The sequence below is a fragment of the Mauremys mutica genome, chromosome 2 (assembly GCF_020497125.1).
Source record: "Mauremys mutica isolate MM-2020 ecotype Southern chromosome 2, ASM2049712v1, whole genome shotgun sequence".
Taxonomy (NCBI): Eukaryota; Metazoa; Chordata; order Testudines; family Geoemydidae; genus Mauremys; species Mauremys mutica.
This window is the reverse complement of record NC_059073.1, coordinates 168,265,321-168,282,074: the sequence shown is the minus strand read 5'-3', so window position 1 is coordinate 168,282,074 and position 16,754 is coordinate 168,265,321. Positions and strand designations below refer to the sequence as shown.

The following is a 16,754-nucleotide window of genomic DNA, read 5'->3' as shown; positions in this document are numbered from 1 at the left end:
TTGGAGGACGATTCCATTAGACATTCGTCGCTCGCAGAGCTAAGGCGCGAAAGAGTCATGTTTTGCTATTTTCACGGAAGTAGCTCTAACAAATGGCTAACAGTGCACCCGAATGCTATCTCTGCCAAATGTCCAGCAGGGGAGGCTATTGGCTTGTGAAAGACGATTCACAGAGCAATCTGTGCCTAGCAATGAACTGGAATGAATTTCTCATTTTTATCAATTTTCACACACGCAGATTAGTCTTATGGCCAGCATTGCAACCGAATAGCATTTGTAAGATGGGTCCAGGAGAAAGTGTTGTCTAGCAGAGATCAGGACTGAATGTCTAATTTTTAGCCCCTTTCACTGAAGGATCTCTGCGAAATAGCCACCAGTGCTTTCGAATAGCATATGGAGGTTGGTTCTAGGGGAAAGTCTTGTCTAGCACTGATGGGGCTTAATAATTCATCATTAGCCATTTTCAAGTGTCTCGGTTTCATCTGGAATAAGTATCTCATGTTTAGCTATTTTCACGAACGGATCTCTGACAAAACCCAGCAGTGGAAGCGAATAGCATTTCTAGGGTAGTTCCAGGAGAAATTCGTGCCTACGAGTGATTTGGAAAGTATTGGTCATGTGTTGCTGTTTTCACAGCGTATCTCGCTCAAGTTGCTAGCTGTGCATCCTAATAGCAACTTTAGAATGGGAACAGGAGGACTTCATGCTTAGCAATGATGTGGAATGACTTTCTCATGTTTAGCTGCTTTCAAACCGTAGCTCTGTCAAATTGCCACGAGTGCAGGCTAATAGCAATTTGCGGATGGTACCAGCAGTAATTCGTGCCTAACAAAAATCCGCAATGAATTGCTCAGATTTCGCTCTTTTCCCAAACGGATCTCTGCCAAATTGCCAGCAGTGGTTTGCACTGAACGTCTCCTTTATAGCAATTTTCACAAACGGAGCTCTGCCAAATTGCCAGCAGTGGAACAGAAGAGCATTTTAGGGTGGTTCTAGGAGAAATTGGTGCCTTCGAGTGATTTGGAATGAATTTCTCATGAATAGCTGTTTTCAGAGCGTAGCTCGCTCAAGTTGCTAGCTTTGCATCCGAATAGCAATATTAGGATGGGAGCAGGAGGAATTCGTGCCTACTAATAATCCGCAATTAATTTCTCATGTTTCGCTGTTTTCACAAAATATCTCTGCCAAATTCTCAGCAGTGCATCAGAATTGCAGTTTGAGGACGATTCCATTAGACATTCCTCGCTCGCAGAGCTAAGGCGCGAAAGAGTCATATTTTGCTATTTTCACGGAAGGATCTCTAACAAATGGCTAACAGTGCACCCGAATGCTATTTTGTGGATATTTCAAAGAGAGATGCATAACTATCAGTAGACGCAGTAAAGAGGCCTGTGGCACCTTAGAGACTAACAGACGTTTTGCAGCACGAGCTTTCGTGGGTGAATACCCACTTCTTCGGATGCAAGACTTCTTCGTCTGTTAGTCTATAAGGTGCCACAGGACTCTTTACTGCTTCTACAGAACCAGACTAACACGGCTACCCCTCTGATACATAACTATCAGTGACCTGTAATGACTGGCTCATGTTTAGCAGTTTTCACGAAAGGAATCTCTACCAAATGTCCAGCAGGGGTTGCTATTGGATTGTGAAAGACGTTTCTCAGAGAAATCTGTGCCTAGCAATGAACTGGAATGAATTTCTCATTTTTATCAATTTTCACACACGCATATTAGTCTTATGGCCAGCAATGCAACCGAATAGCATTTGTAAAATGGGGCCAGGAGAAAAGGGTGCCTAGCAGCGCTTTGCACTGAACTTCTCCTTTTTAGCAATTTTTACGAAAGAAGCTCTGCCAAATAGCCACCAGTGCTTTCGAATAGCAGATGGAGGTTGGTTCTAGGGGAAAGTCGTGTGTAGAACTGATGTGGGCTTAAAAAATTTATCTTTATGTATTTTCAAGTGCCTAACTTTCGTCTTGAATGAATATCAGATGATTAGCTCTTTTCACAAACGGATCTCTGCCAAATGCCCAGCAGTGGAACCGAATAGCATTTTTAGGGTGGTGCCAGGAGAAATTAGTGCTTACCAATGATGTGGAAAGACTCTCTCATGTTCAGCTGCTTTCAAACCGTAGCTCTGTCAAATTCCCAGCAGTGTATTCGAATAGCATTTTTAGGGTGTTTCCAGGAGAAATTCGTGCCTTCGAGTGATTTGGAATGGATTTCTCATGTATAGCTGTTTTCACAGCGTATCTCGGTTAAGTTGCTAGCTGTGCCTCCTAATAGCAACTTTAGGATGGGAACAGGTGGAATGCGTGCTTACTAATGATGTGGAATGACTTTCTCATGTTTAGCTGCTCGGTCAAGTCTTGTGAAAGACGATTCTCAGAGTAATCTGTGCCTAGCAATGAACTTGAATGAATTTCTCATATTTGTCAATTTTCACACACGCAGATTAGTCTTATGGCCAGTAATGCAACCGAGTAGCATTTGTAAGATGGGTCCAGGAGAAAGGGGTGCCTAGCAGTGCTTTGCACTGAACTTCTCCTTTTTAGCAATTTTCACGAAAGGGACTCTGCCAAATAGCCACCAGTGCTTTCGAATAGTATATGGAGGTTGGTTCTAAGAGAAAGTCTTCTCTAGCACTGATGTGGGCTTAATAATTCATCTTTAGCTATTTTCTAGTGCCTATCTTTCGTCTTGAATGAATATCTGATGATTAGCTCTTTTCACAAACGGATCTCTGCCAAATGCCCAGCAGTGGAACCGAATAGCATTTTTAGGGTGGTTCCAGTAGAAATTAGTGCTTACCAATGATGTGGAAAGACTTTCTCATGTTCAGCTGCTTTCAAACCGTAGCTCTGTCAAATTCCCAGCAGTGTATTCGAATAGCAATTTTAGAATGTTACCAGGAGAAATTCGTGCCTACCAATAATCCGCAATGAATTTCTCAGATTTCGCTGTTTTCCCAAACTCTCTCTGCCAAATTGCCAGCACTGCATCAGAATAGCATTTGTAAGACTGGTCCAGGAGAAAGTGTTGCCTTTTTTGTAATTTTCACTAAAGGATCTCTGCCAAATAGCCACCAGTGCTTTCTAATAGCATATGGAGGTTGGCTCTAGGGGAATGTCGTGTCTAGCACTGATGTGGGCTTAATAACTCATGATTAGCTTTTTTCATTTGCCTAGCTTTCGTCTGGAATGAGTATCTCATGTTTAGCTATTTTCACAATCCGATCTCTGCCAAATGGTCAGCATTGCAGTGCATCAGAATTGCAGCTGGAGGACGATTCTATTAGACATTCGTCGCTCGGAGAGCTAAGACGCGAAAGGGTCATTTTTAGCAATGTTCACGAAAGGAATCGGTACCAAATGACCAGCAGGGGATGCTATTGGCTTGTGAAAGACTATTCTAAGAGAAATCTGTGCCTAGCAACGAACTGGAAAGAATTTCTCATATTTATCAATTTTCACACACGGAGGTTAGTCTTATGGCCAGCAATGCAACCGAATAGCATTTGTAAGATGGGTCCAGGAGAAAGTGTTGTCTAGCAGTGATCAGCACTGAATGTCTCATTTTTAGCACCTTTCACTGAAGGATCTCTGCCAAATAGCCACCAGTGCTTTCGAATAGTACATAGAGGTTGTTCTAGGGGAAAGTCGTTTCTAGCACTGATGTGATCTTAATAACTCATCATTAGCTATTTTCAAGTGCCTAGCTTTCGTGTGGAATGAACAGCTCATGTTTAGGTATTTTTGCGGACGTATCTCTGCCAAAATCCCAGCAGTGGAACCGAATATCGTTTGTAGGATGGTTCCAGGAGAATTTCTCATGTTTAGCTGTTTTCAAACCGTAGCTCTATCAAATTGCCAGCAGTGCATCTGAATACCAATTTTAGGATGGTACCAGTAGAAATTCGTGTCTACCAACAATTTGTAATGAATTTCTCATGTTTCGCGGTTTCCACAACGTTTCTTCCCCACATGGCCAGCAGTGCATGTGAATCGCATCTTTAAGATGGTTGCAGGAGAAATTCGTGCCTACCTGTCATTTGGAATGAATTTCTCATATATATCTCTTTTCACACGCTATCTCGGTCAAATTGCCAACTCTGCATCAGAATTGCATTTGGAGGACGATTCCCATAGATCTTAAGAGGTTTAAAGAAATCGTTGTTTGACAGCACCTGTGTGACAAGGAAACACTTCTCAACGGTTCTGGGTGTCAAGTCTCTACTTTATTGTTTTGTCTTTTATGGGCCCCACTTGTTTAGATGTATGGCTTGTGTCTGGTTCTTTGTTTCTGTCTGTTGTATACCTAATTTTGTAAGTTTTAAATCAACAAAGATGGTGGCGTATGATTGATTAAAGAATTGTTTCACAATATGTTAGGATTGGTCAAATTATTATTTTGTAATATTTTAGTTAAATGGTTAAGTGGGACTCAAAGTTTCACTATAAAAACTGAGGTCCAGGAAGGAGACCAGCTGGGGAAAAGAAAGGCAAAGGCAAAGAAGAATAAGAAGGAAAGACCTGGAAGAAGAACTCACAACCCTGGTGTCTAACAACGAGAACCTAGATGAGATGGACCTGGCCTGGACAGCAGGGAAAGTCCACCTGTGTGCTTAGCGTGTGTATTTTGCTTGGTGATTGTTAATAAATAGAGGTTAAGGATATTATTGTGTAAGGCGCTTTCACTGATAAAAGGTCTTGTAAAAGAGTATCAGGGGGTTACCATTTTAGTCTGTATCCACAAAAAGAACATGGTGGCATCTTAAAGACAGATTTATTTGAGCATAAGCTTTCGTGGGTAGAAAACATCACTTCTGATGCATGGAGTGAAAGTTACAGATGCAGGCATTGTTATACTGACACAGGAAGAGAAGGGAGTTACATCAAAAGTGGAGCACCTGTGTTAACAGGGCCAATTCGGTCAGGGTGGATGTAATCCACTCCCAATAATAGATGAGTAGGTGTCAATTCCAGGAGAGGCAAAGCTGCTTCTGTAATGAGCCAGCCACTCCCAGTCCCTGTTCAAGCCCAAATTAATGGTGTTAAATTTGCAAATGAATTTTAGTTCTGCTGTTTCTCTTTGAAGTCTTTTTCTGAAATTTTTTTGTTCAAGACTAGTTACTTTCAAATCTGTTACACAATGTCAAGGGAGATTGAAGTGTTCACCTATTGGCTTTTGTATGTTACCATTCCTGATGTCCGATTTGTGTCCATTTATTCTTTTACATAGGGATTGTTTGGTTTGGCTAATGTATGTGGCAGAGGGGCATTGCTGGCACATGATGGCATATATAACATTAGTAGACGTGAGGGTACCTCTCCACTTGTGAGGTAACTCCCTTCTCTTCATGTGTCAGTATATAATGCCTCCATTTGTAACTTGCACTCCATGCATCTGAAGAAGTTAGGTTTTTTTACCCATGAAAGCTTATGCCCAAATAAATCTGTTAGTCTTGTCGGAGAAAAACTCAGTTCTCGCTTTTTTCTTTGGGTGCAGCAAAATCAAATACTTTATTATTTCTCCAGTAATTACAATGGAGGGAGGGAGTGTCCTAGGACACAGTGTCGCCCCAGTCCCGGACAGGTCTCTCAACTGGTCTCTCAACTGGTCTCTCAACTGGTAAACAATTACAGCAAGCATTTATACCTTTGTAACAGACAATAACTAGCAATAATACAGACGATAATGAGCAACAACTGCATTTTGTTTCTACATAAGCCATCCTGTTATCTTATTTTTCTCACTCCTAGAAGACACCAGTCTGCATATTTGGTTACAAGTTGCAAGGTCGTAATAACTTTTTACACAGTTCCTCTGCCATGTACATTGGCCAAACCGGACAGTCTCTACGCAAAAGAATAAATGGACACAAATCTGGCATCAGGAATCATAACATTCAAAAACCAGTGGGAGAACACTTCAACCTCTCTAACCACTCAGTGACAGACTTGAAGGTGGCAATTTTGCAACAAAAAAACTTCAAAAACAGACTCCAAAGAGAGACTGGTGAACTTGAATTAATATGCAAATTAGATACAATTAACTTACGTTTAAACAGAGCCCAGGAATGGTTGGGTCATTACACTAATTCAATCTATTTCCCTATGTTAAGTTCTCCTCACACCTTCTATGGGTCATCTCAATTATCACTTCAAAAGTTTTTTTTCTCCTGCTGATGATAGCTCTTCTGAATTGATTAGACTCTTCCAGTTGGTATGCATACTTCCACCTTTTCATGTCCTCTGTATGTATAAATATCTCCTGTCTGTGTGTTCCATTCTATGCATCCGAAGAAATGAGCTGTAGCTCACGAAAGCTTATGCTAAAATAAATTTGTTAGTCTCTAAGGTGCCACAAGTACTCCTGTTCTTTTTGCAGATACAGACTAACACGGCTGCTACTCTGAAACCTGTATGACATGTGTAATCCTCTGAATAATAGATAGGGGTGGGTATACTAACAGTATGGGTATTTCTATTATTTAATAAGGGCTTGGACGGTATTGTAATGGATGTAGGCGTGTACATACTAACTGAGATAAAAGGAGAGTGATGTAACTAATCCACTGCTTACTCAACAATTGGGTCGAGGGGAACAAGTACCGCAATAAAGAAGCCTGTACTCGTATCCACCTCCGGGTCAACCTGCTCCTTTATTCTTCTAACAATCACTTCAAATCGATCTTTCTGCAGTTAATAAACTCGTTTTATGCTTTACCTTAACCAGTGTTAAGTATTTTGAATGAAGCGTCTGGGGAAAATCTGAGCTTGGTTAGCACAAGCTTGTTGTGCATATCTTTCCCATACTGAGGAGAAGGCAAATTATATTAATGAGATTACATTATAGAGATCCCTGTGCACTATAAAATGGTATAATTCTGAATTTATACTACAGCAAGTGTGCAAGGTTGGGGAGCTGGGAAATTGGCTGTCGTCTTCTATCTGTCCTTGAGTGGCTTAGGTAAAGCACTCAGGTAGCTTAGTTGGGTGTATGGCGCTACCTGCTGTCATGCTGGGTGATAACAGGGCCTGGAGAGGCTGACAATCTCCAGCAAAGCAGTGTGAGAAGGGCCAGCCCAGCTTGAGGGTTAGAGGGCACAGCGGTTCCCAGAAGCCCCCCAGACTGCACCCTAGGGATGACAACCCATCATACCCTACATTACACAAGTCTCAGTGGGTTTGTCACATCCTGTCCCCTCCCTTTCTCCACCCTCAATATTTCCTGCCTCCCACCACCTCCAGCAGCTCCCACCCCCCTATGCATTTACTGCTCCTCTCCCTCCAAGCAGAGCCCACCATCAGCTCATGATAATCTCTTACCTGAGCCAGCTCCACTGCAGCCATTTCCTGCCCCCTGGGAGGATGGGATGATCTGGATCAAACGTGGACGTTAGTCTGTATCCTGTCAGGGCGAGAAGGGTAATGTGAGAGAATTCAGACGGGGTTTTCATCCATTCCACAAGCCGATTCCCCTCAGGATTTTTCCCTGCTAATGGACATTCTAGGTTCTGCCACACTGTGAAGAACAGAGTGACCTTATTCCAGTACAGGCCTAGCCCCCTCCCACCAGGGTGTAACCCTCTGAGAAATCATGAAACCCTCCAAGTAACAGTCTCTTTTACACTTAACAAGTTTGTGGACAATACTAAGCTGGGAGGGGTAGCAAGTGGTTGGGAGGATAGGATTAAAATTCAAAATGATCTCGACAAACTGGAGAAATGGTCTGAATTAAATATCAATAGGGACACCTGCAAAGTACATCGCTTACGAAGGAACGATCAGTTGCACATATACAAAATGGGAAATGACTGCGTAGGAAGGAGTGCTGCAGAAAGGGATCTGGGGGTCATAATGGATCACAAGCTAAATATGAGTCAACAGTGTAACACTGCTGCAAAAAAAGAAATCATTCTGGGATGTATTAGCAGGAGTACTGTAAATGAGACATGAGAAATAATTCTTCTCCTCTATTTCACACTGATTAGGCCACAACTGGAGTATTGTGTCCAGTTGTGGGTGCCACATTTCAGGAAAGATGTGGACAAATTGGAGAAAGTCCAGAGAAGAGCAAGAAAAATGATTAAAAGTCTAGAAAACATGACCTATGAGGGAAGATTGAAAACACTGGGTTTGTTTAGTCTGGAGACAAGAAGACTGAGAGGGGACATGGTAATAGTTTTCAAGTACATAAAAGGTTGTTACAAAGATGCGGGAGAAAAATTGTTCTTCTTAACCTCTGAGGGTAGGATTAGAAGCAACGGCTTTAAATTGCAGCAAGGGTGGTTTAGGATGGAGATTGGGGAAAAAACTTCCTTACTGTCAGGGTGGTTAAGCACTGGAATAAATTGCGTAGGGAGGTTGTGGAATCTCCATCATTGGGGATTTTTAAGAGCAGGCTGGACAAACAGCTCTCAGGCATGGTCTAGATAATACTTAGTCCTGCCTTGAGGGCAGGGGACTGGACTGGTGACCTCTCGAGGTCCCTTCCAGTTCTATGATTCTATGAACCAAAGGCCAGAGAAGAGCAGAATCAAAGGAGTCACTTTGAGGGACTCTCCCTGTCATTGTCCCCAAAGCAGCTCTCTCGGGTTTATAAAGTTGTTGGATGCTCCAGCCTTTATACAGTCTCTCCTGGGAGTGCCCCTTTCATGGGCTGGGCCTAGTTTTAGCTTTTGGCAAGTGTGACCCTGGGGGCTCTGAGACTGGGCCTTCTTGCCACAGCACATCTTGTTTCTTTCTGTGCCTCCCAGCGAGTCCAAATGAATAGATATTCCTCATACAGACTGTGAACATAAAAATGGCCGACTGCATCAGAGCACTGGTCCATCTAGCTCAGTGGCCAATGCCAGGTGCTTCAGAGGGAAAGAACAGAACAGGGAATCATCAAGTGATCCATCCCCTGCCACCCATTCCCAGCTTCTGGCAAAGAGGCTAGACACACCATCCCTGCCCATCCTGCCTCTGACACTGGCAGATGAGGTGTTAGCTCTTGCAAAAGCCCCCATGTCTTAATTGAACATGGACAAACACATAGCTGGAATCAGTCTGACTCACCTATGTTAGTATTGTTAAAAGAGGTATTAGAATTGTAAGAATGTGTTTAGACTTTATTGAATGCTTGTGAGTTGGTGTCTGGGTTAGTATCTGACTAGTTGCAGGGGGCTGGACTAGATGACTTCCTGAGGTCCCTTCCAACCCTGATATTCTATGATTCTATGACTGGCGGTAACCTGGAAGTGAAATAACCGAAGCAAGTTAAGAAGAGAACGGCATCGGGCATCGCTGGGGGTAAAACATTAAATGGAAAGAACTGACTATGCAAAAAGGAACATCGCAAACTATCAGTGCTCCAGACCCCTGCCCAACTGAACCCACCCCAGCCAGGCATATCAAGCTGGGTCCCTGAAAAGTTGCCCAGCCCATCTGGCAGTGAACGCTGAGTGTTCCAGGCGGAGCTATGGTGTGTGCATCTGCTCTGCTGACATGCTGCCTTGGTACAGAAGGCGCCACGGCCACAGGGAGCAGAGACATGGACTCCTACAAAACACAATCCCAGATACACCTCCAATGCTGCCTCCCCCCCCGCCTCCCATCTCTTCCCCCACCTCCACATGGCCATTCTCAGCCCATTGCTAACAGTTCCTCCCAGCCTTCAGCACTATAAATAAATAAAACATGGTGTTACAAAAGGTAGATTGTGCCAGAGAAACGTGATCTGGACGTCAATAAGGCTTTTGATACAGTTCCACATGGGAAACTATTCGTTAAATTGGAGAAGATGGGGATTAATATGAGAACCGAAAGGTCAATAAAGAATTGGTTAAAGGGGGGTCTACAAGGGGGTCATATTGAACGGTGAGTTGTCAGGCTGGAGGGAGTTACTAGTAGAGTTCCTCAGATCAGTCTTGGAATCAATCTTACTCAACACTTTTATTAGTGATCTTGGCACAAGAAGTGGGAGTGGGACACAGAGCCGGGAGGGATTGCCACTATAGAGGAGGACAGGAAAATCATAAAAGAAAATCTGCACATCCTTGAAAGCTGGAGTAATAGAAATGGGATGAAAGTTAATAGTGCATAAATTCTAGTTGTTAGTCCCCAAGTGCATAATTTTGCAATAAGCTGGGGATTTATCAACTGGAAGTGACAGAGGAGGAGAAAGACCTGGGTGTATTGGTTGATCACAGGATAATTATGAGCTGTCAACGTGATGCGGCCGTGAAATAGGTTAATGCCGTCCTAGAATACATCAGGCGAGGTATTTCCAGCAGACACATGAAAGAGTTAGTACTGTTGTACAAGGCACTGATGAGACCTCATCTGAAATACACCTCTACCTTCTGGCCTTAAAGTCTGTGAGTCTATAAACTGTGCCTTGCGTTGCACAGACACTGATGGAGATCAGGGCCCCATCGTGCTGCACACGGCAGAGACCCTGACTGAGATCAGCCACCCCCACTGTGCTGGGCACGGCACAGACAGAGAGGGACAGTCCTTGCCCCAAAGAGATCACAATCCAAGTAGACAATGGGTAGGAGGAAAACAGAGAGGGACTGTGCCTTCCCCAAGGCCACCAAGCAGGTCAGGGACAGAGCCAGAACAGACCCTGGTAACTCCAGAGCCCCATCACCCGCAGCTTGGAAAGGTCCCCAGACCCCATAGTATTAGGCTGCAGGAACAGGTGGTTTGTCCATGGATGCACAGGCTGTCTTGGCAGGGCAGCTCAGCGGCAGTCCCTGCACACAGCTGGGGGTGGGGGTCATGGGTAACGAGAAGTCAGTGTCCAGTGCTGTGGGGCTGTGCTCCTGGCTCATACTTCACTGCTGCCCCTCCCTTGCCAGCTGCACTGTTCAGCCAGCCCCAGGCCTCAGTGAGATCACTGCCTCCCCCCCCCCCCCCCACACACACCAAACCTTCAAACCGGGACATGGTGCACCAGTGTCAGAGTGCACTAGTGTAAATACTGTCTATACTAAGGGTTTGCACCAGTGCCTAAAACACCAGTGTGGCAGAGCCCTTCAGTGCCCAAACCAGCAGTACGGTGGCACTAGAACTGGGATCTAGTTTTAGCTCTGTCACGGACAGCCTGGGTGACCTTGGACACATCAATGTTTCTCCTCCCAACTTTAATCTATTTACCCAGCTGCCCACTCACTGGGGTCTCCTTTCTCTCCAGAGCTGCTCACCACTCAAATCTGTGTGGGTGTCCCCAGAGCTAAGGCAGGTCAGCTCTGGAATAGTCTTACAAGGGGGGCTGGGGAGTCTCTTTCCCTGGAAGTTTTTAAGAACAAGTAGGACAAAGCTCTGTCAGAGATAATCTACATAGACTTGGTCCTGCCTCGGCAGAGAGAGCTGGACTTGATGACATCTTGAAGTCCTGTTCAGCTCTACATTTCTATGATGCTATGAAATAGATACGTATAAAACACAACATACAGAGTAAAACCCACCACAACATAATGTCAGGCAATTCAGGGGGGGAAAAAAAACAACCCACACTCCACAGCATAAAATGGCAATACAAAAGGGGAAAAAAGCAAAACAATGCAAACTAACACATCCTAACACAAGGGAAAAGAGCTCAGCTCAAACTAACACAACACAGGCACCAAACAAGCTAAGGCAAAACAATGCACCATAAAACTGCTACACAACATGGTGCATCACAGTTCCAAATGGCACCATGCAAAACAGCTCAGCGTAGAACAGGACACAGCACAGAAGAGAATTATTTCAGTGTAGGCCTGGAAGGGATCTTGAGAGGGCATCTACTCCAGCCCCCTGTGCTGAGGCAGGACCAAGTATCCCTAGACATTCCCAAACTGGTGTATCTCTAACCTGGTCTTAGAAACCTCCAATGAAGGAAATGCCACAGCCTCCCTTGGAAGCCAATGCAAGGCAGACACAGCCCAAAACAAGCTGTACACACACACTCTGGGCTTGGGGTTAAGGGGAGAGACAAGAATTCTAACAATTTGGGTTCAGTTCCCAGTTTTGCCCCAAATTCTCCATGCAAACTTGAACAAATTACTTCAGCTCTTTGAGCTTCAGTTTCCCCATCTGTAAAATGGAGAGTCGCCTCCCACCATTGGCCTATTTAGCCTCTGAGCCTTTTGTGGCAAGGCCTCTCTGTCCCTGTGGGCACGTCTACACTGCAGTCAGACACCGGCAGCTGGCCCGTGCCCGCTGACTTGGGCGCACACGGCTCAGGCTGTGGGGCTGTTTAATTGTGGTGTCCATGTTCCAGCTGGGGCTGCAGCCCAAGGTCTGGCACCCTCCCACCTCACAGGGTCCTACAGCCTGGCTCCAGCCCGAGCCCAGACATCTACACGGCAATTAACCAGCCCCTTCGCCTGAGCCCTGTGAGCATGAGTCAGCTGGCATGGGCCAGCTGGGGGTTTTAATGGCAGGGTAAAGATACCCTTGGTGTCTCTTCAGCACCTGTCACAATGGGGACCTTGATCTTGGTCAGTGTCTGTGCAGAGCCCTGCACAACAGGGGGCCCGACCTCAGTTGGGGCTCTGCAAACCCCAGCATTACATCCCGGATTTTGTTTGGGGTCCCTGGAGCATCTGGCAAAATGTGGGGCCAGGATCTCTGTCAGGGTCTGTGCAGTGCTCAGTACAGTGGTGGGACGTGATCTGGGTTGGGGTCAGTGCAATGCCAGACCCAACGGGGACATACATCTCAGTCGAGGTCTCTGAAGTGCCCAGCACAATGGATGCAGCAGTTTGGGTCGCAGTCGTGTGCTGCCTGGCACAAGGGGGGCTGTGATCTCGGTCCAGGTCTCAGTTTTACCTGGCACAACAGTGGGGTCTGATCTCACCTGGGGTCTCTGCAGCGCCTGGCAGAACAGGGCCCAGATCTCAGTTGGGATCTCTGCAGCGCCTGGCAGAACAGGGCCACGCTCAGTGCGATAAGAGCCCTGATCCCAGTCACATACCTGGAGAAAAAAGTGGGAAGATTTTCGAGAATTCGATATCAGTATTTCAGAACGGAGGAGAAAATGAGGCACAAACTAAATATTTGCCAATATAAGGGACAAGCATGAACAGGTGGGGAGATTTTGTGTCACCATTCAACCATTTAAGAGAAAAGAGGGGAAATTTGAGGGGATTATACAGCGATATTGAATCAACAACAGAATGGGACGGATTCTTGCTTCATATTCCCATGGCCGGCAGGGAGCCCTGGGTGATGTGGCTTTCACAGGGGAAAGTCACTGGCTGTGGGGAGGGGCTGGCAATGGGGTCTGGGAATGTGACTAGCAGGTGATGGAGGGGGCACGGGGGGGGCTGCTGGGTTGGGTGCGGGGGGGGGGCAGTAGCTGGACTGGGAAACCTGGGGCTGGGCCGTCTCCATGGGGGACGCTTGTTCCTCCCCCCCTTCCTGGCCCTTCCCAGGCCCCGTTGCCAGCAGAGAGAGACCCCCCCAGCCCAGCCCAGAGGTGTCCCTGTCTCAGGCCCCCCCCAGCCTCTGCCCATTCACCCTCTGCCCAGCTCAGGAATCACTCGGGGGAACCATTTCCCACCCGCACAAGGACAAATCCCTGCAGGTAAAAATGGGGGGAAACCCCCAAACCCGAGCTCTGAACTGGCCATTGGCGAAGGGGAGAGAAAATGGGGCACAATCGGGGGGGGGGGAACAGGGAACTTCTCAGGGGTTGGGGGAGGGGGGGTCACCCTGGGGGCTGCTCGTGGCTCTCTAGGGAGAAAGGGGGCAGGACGGGGGGGGCGGGGGGTCCCCACGGGGGGGCAGCGGTAAATCCGAGGGGATCTCAGCCCCCCCTTTCTCTCCCCGCTCCTCGGGGGTCACCGGCTCCCCCCCCCCCCGGCCATGTCCGGGCTGCACTGACACTTCCCCCCCCGCCCCTTTCCTAGCCCCCCCGGGCTCCCCCGGGACCTGGAGGCTGCAGCTCCGCAGCGGGGGCGGGGCGGGGCCGGGCCGGGCACGGGGGGGTTAATGAAGGTCTCTCCCGCCGCGATCTGCGCATGCCCAGAGCACAACGGCACAAACCCTTCTCCCGCCCGGGAGAGGCTCTAACGGCCCCGCACGAGCCAGGCAGAACCGCAGCGCCCCGCCTCCCTCGCTGACGTCACTTCCGCTCCAGGGAGAGTCCAGAACTACATCTCCCAGCCTGCCCCGGGGGCGCTCCCGCCCTCCCCAGCCCGGGTGAGGGAGGGGTCAGCAGCTGGAACTGCGCATGCTCCGTGCGAGCCCCGCTGGGGGCGGGAGAACAACGCTGCTGCTGCCGCCTCCGTGTGAGCCGGTGAGTGAGAGACCCCGGGGGGGCCGGGCACGTGACTCTGCCCCAGGGAACCTGGGAGAAGCCTCGGAGCCGCCTCGGCCCCAGGAGCCGCAGCAGGATCCGCCCCGGCCCCGCTGGGATGGGGGGGGCGGGGCCCGGGGGGGTGTCGGGGGGGGAGAAGCCGGAGTTGGGGGGGGTTGAACTGTCTCTGGGCAGCCTGGAAATTCCCGGGGGGGGGGGAAGTGGCGGGGGCGGCAGAAGGTCGGTGGGACGCGGGGGGGGGCGGGGAGTTAATTGGCTCCTGTCACTGTTTGTGCCTCTCGCCCCCGGTACAAATTCTCTCCGGTTCTGCCCCGTTTCTCTCTCGGGGTCTCGCTCGGGCTGTAACAGCCGGGGAGATTCGCCCCCCCCCCCGCCCATGATCCGCTCTCTCGACTCCCCTGTTCCCCCCCCCCCCCGGTCTCTACATGAGTCTCCAATGTCCATTTAAAATCTCTCCGATGGGGGTTCCCCCCCCCCGTTTTACCTGCAGCGATTTGTCCTTGTCTCGGTGGGAAATTGTTGCCCTGGGTCAGTCCCCAGCACGTGGCTCCCCCTGGCGTGGGGGGGGGAGATGCCCGTTCTCTGCCAGGGCAGGGACGGGAGGGGCACGTGTCCCCCGTGGGGGCTGCCCGGACCCCGGTTTCCCAATCCCAGTTACTGCCCCCAACTACCAACACAGCCACCAGTCACCTGCCCATCCCCCACTGCTGCCCCCTTCCCTCATCCAGGGACCTGCCAGCTCCCCCCCCCCCTTTGCCCTCTTAAAGCAGCTCCTCACAGGGCTCCCTGCTGCCTGTGGGAATGGTGGGGGGGAGCCATCACTTTCTGTATATGTATTGGAGAGTAATATAAAATCCAGTCCAACAGTCCCACTTTTCCCTCTAGTTATTTAACAGCAACATAAAATCCCCTCAGATCTTGGTGGTGTTCATAGAATCTCAGGGTTGGAAGGGACCTCAGGCAGTATCTAGTCCAACCCCCTGCTCAAAGCAGGACCAATCCCCAACTAAATCCTCCAACAGATTTTTACCACAGATTCCTAGATGGCCCTCTCAAGGATTGAACTCACAACCCCAGGTTTAGTAGGCCAGTGCTCAAACCACTGAGCTATCCTTCTCCCCTCTCTCAGGTTATCAACTGTGTAGTTTCTGACACGTATTCTCTGCAAATCTCAAAGATTGATAAAAATTATCCTAAACCCCACTTGTTCTCTAATTGTCTATTTCTAAATGACTATGGCCTGAGATTTTTCCCTGTCTCTCTAATTATAAAAAAGTAAGAAAATCTCAAATTTACACCTTTTCTCAGATTCCTGAACATGGATATAAAATGTTGGCAAATGTTGCCCATTTTCTCTCTATTCAGTTATCAGATATTGATGTGAAACACTCAGATTTTACCTCGTATCAACAACTGATATAAAATCCCTCTGATTTTCCACTTTCCTCTCTAAATGTATTTAATACCCATCAAAGCCAGAGGCCTCCCCCTGTTTGGGGGATCAGTGGTTCCCAGCTGGTAACAGGAGAGTCGGTTGGACCCTTTTCTTTTCTCCAGCTGGCACTGGGTGAGGAGGTCACTCTGAGTGCAGCGTGGGTCCAGAAGTATCCCAAAGCCCATGACAAATGGTCTCTGGGAGGGGTTGCTTCCCGCAGTGCGAAGATGTAGCTAGTGACAGGGCATGGACCTTTCTTGCCCTCCAGGCCTTCCATTCTCCTGTTAAAGCAGCACCCCCCAGGGATCCCTCTGCCCGTGTGACTGGCCAGCAGGGGCAGTGATAACTTTCTATCCACTTAGCAGACACAGTGAGGTAACACTGTTGCTGGGGTAGGGGATGGGGTGTCTGTGGGGAGATAGCAGCTGGAGCTGAAGGGGCATTGTGGGAGGGGGAGGCCTCTGGGTGACTGGGCAGGGGGTACCCTAATCAAATTGGTGGGTTCTGGAGGTTTGGGGGGCGGGTTCTGATGTGCCCAGCCCTGAGGCTATGGGTCCTGGAGGTGGGTATCACTTGTTGGTGCAGAACAGTGAGGGTGGGCATCTCTTGGGGAGGCGGGGCAGGGGGTTAGAGGGAGCCTGGTGCTGTGCCAGGGGCTCAGTCATGCCCAATGCACAGAACTGGGTGGGGGAGTGCCAGGAGCTAGGTCGGGATGCCAGGCAAGCAGAGTGAGGGGTCCCGTTGTAAAGCATCAGGGGGTCCCAGGCAAACGGCCTGGCAGGTCCTGCTGGAGGATAGGTGGGGGTCCTAGGCAGGCAGTAGAGGAATCCTGGGCAGGCAGTGAGGGACTGAATTCCCAGTGAGGGGTCCCCTGGGGGGGTGGTCCCTGGCTGTTGGGGGCTCTTGGTGGGGAGAACCTTTAGGATTCCCAGCCTGCCAGTGATGGTCTGGTGGGGGTTATCTCCCCAGTGGGGTGCTGAGGGGTATCTGGAGACCCTGTTCAGGGATTTTGGGGGTT

At 48.5% G+C, this 16,754-nt stretch overlaps 1 long non-coding RNA gene across 1 annotated transcript in view; it reads right to left on the bottom strand.

The window, feature by feature from the left end:
- LOC123362944 overlaps window positions 1-14,042 on the bottom strand; it is a 54,858-nt gene extending 40,816 nt beyond the window's left edge. The window contains exons 1-4 of the long non-coding RNA XR_006576651.1: window positions 13,914-14,042; window positions 12,838-12,954; window positions 7,332-7,413; window positions 4,045-4,186 (exon numbers count right to left, since the gene is read on the bottom strand). This is a non-coding gene — a long non-coding RNA (uncharacterized LOC123362944). The remainder of the gene's footprint in view (window positions 1-4,044; window positions 4,187-7,331; window positions 7,414-12,837; window positions 12,955-13,913) is intronic.
- Window positions 14,043-16,754: the final 2,712 nt, after the last annotated feature.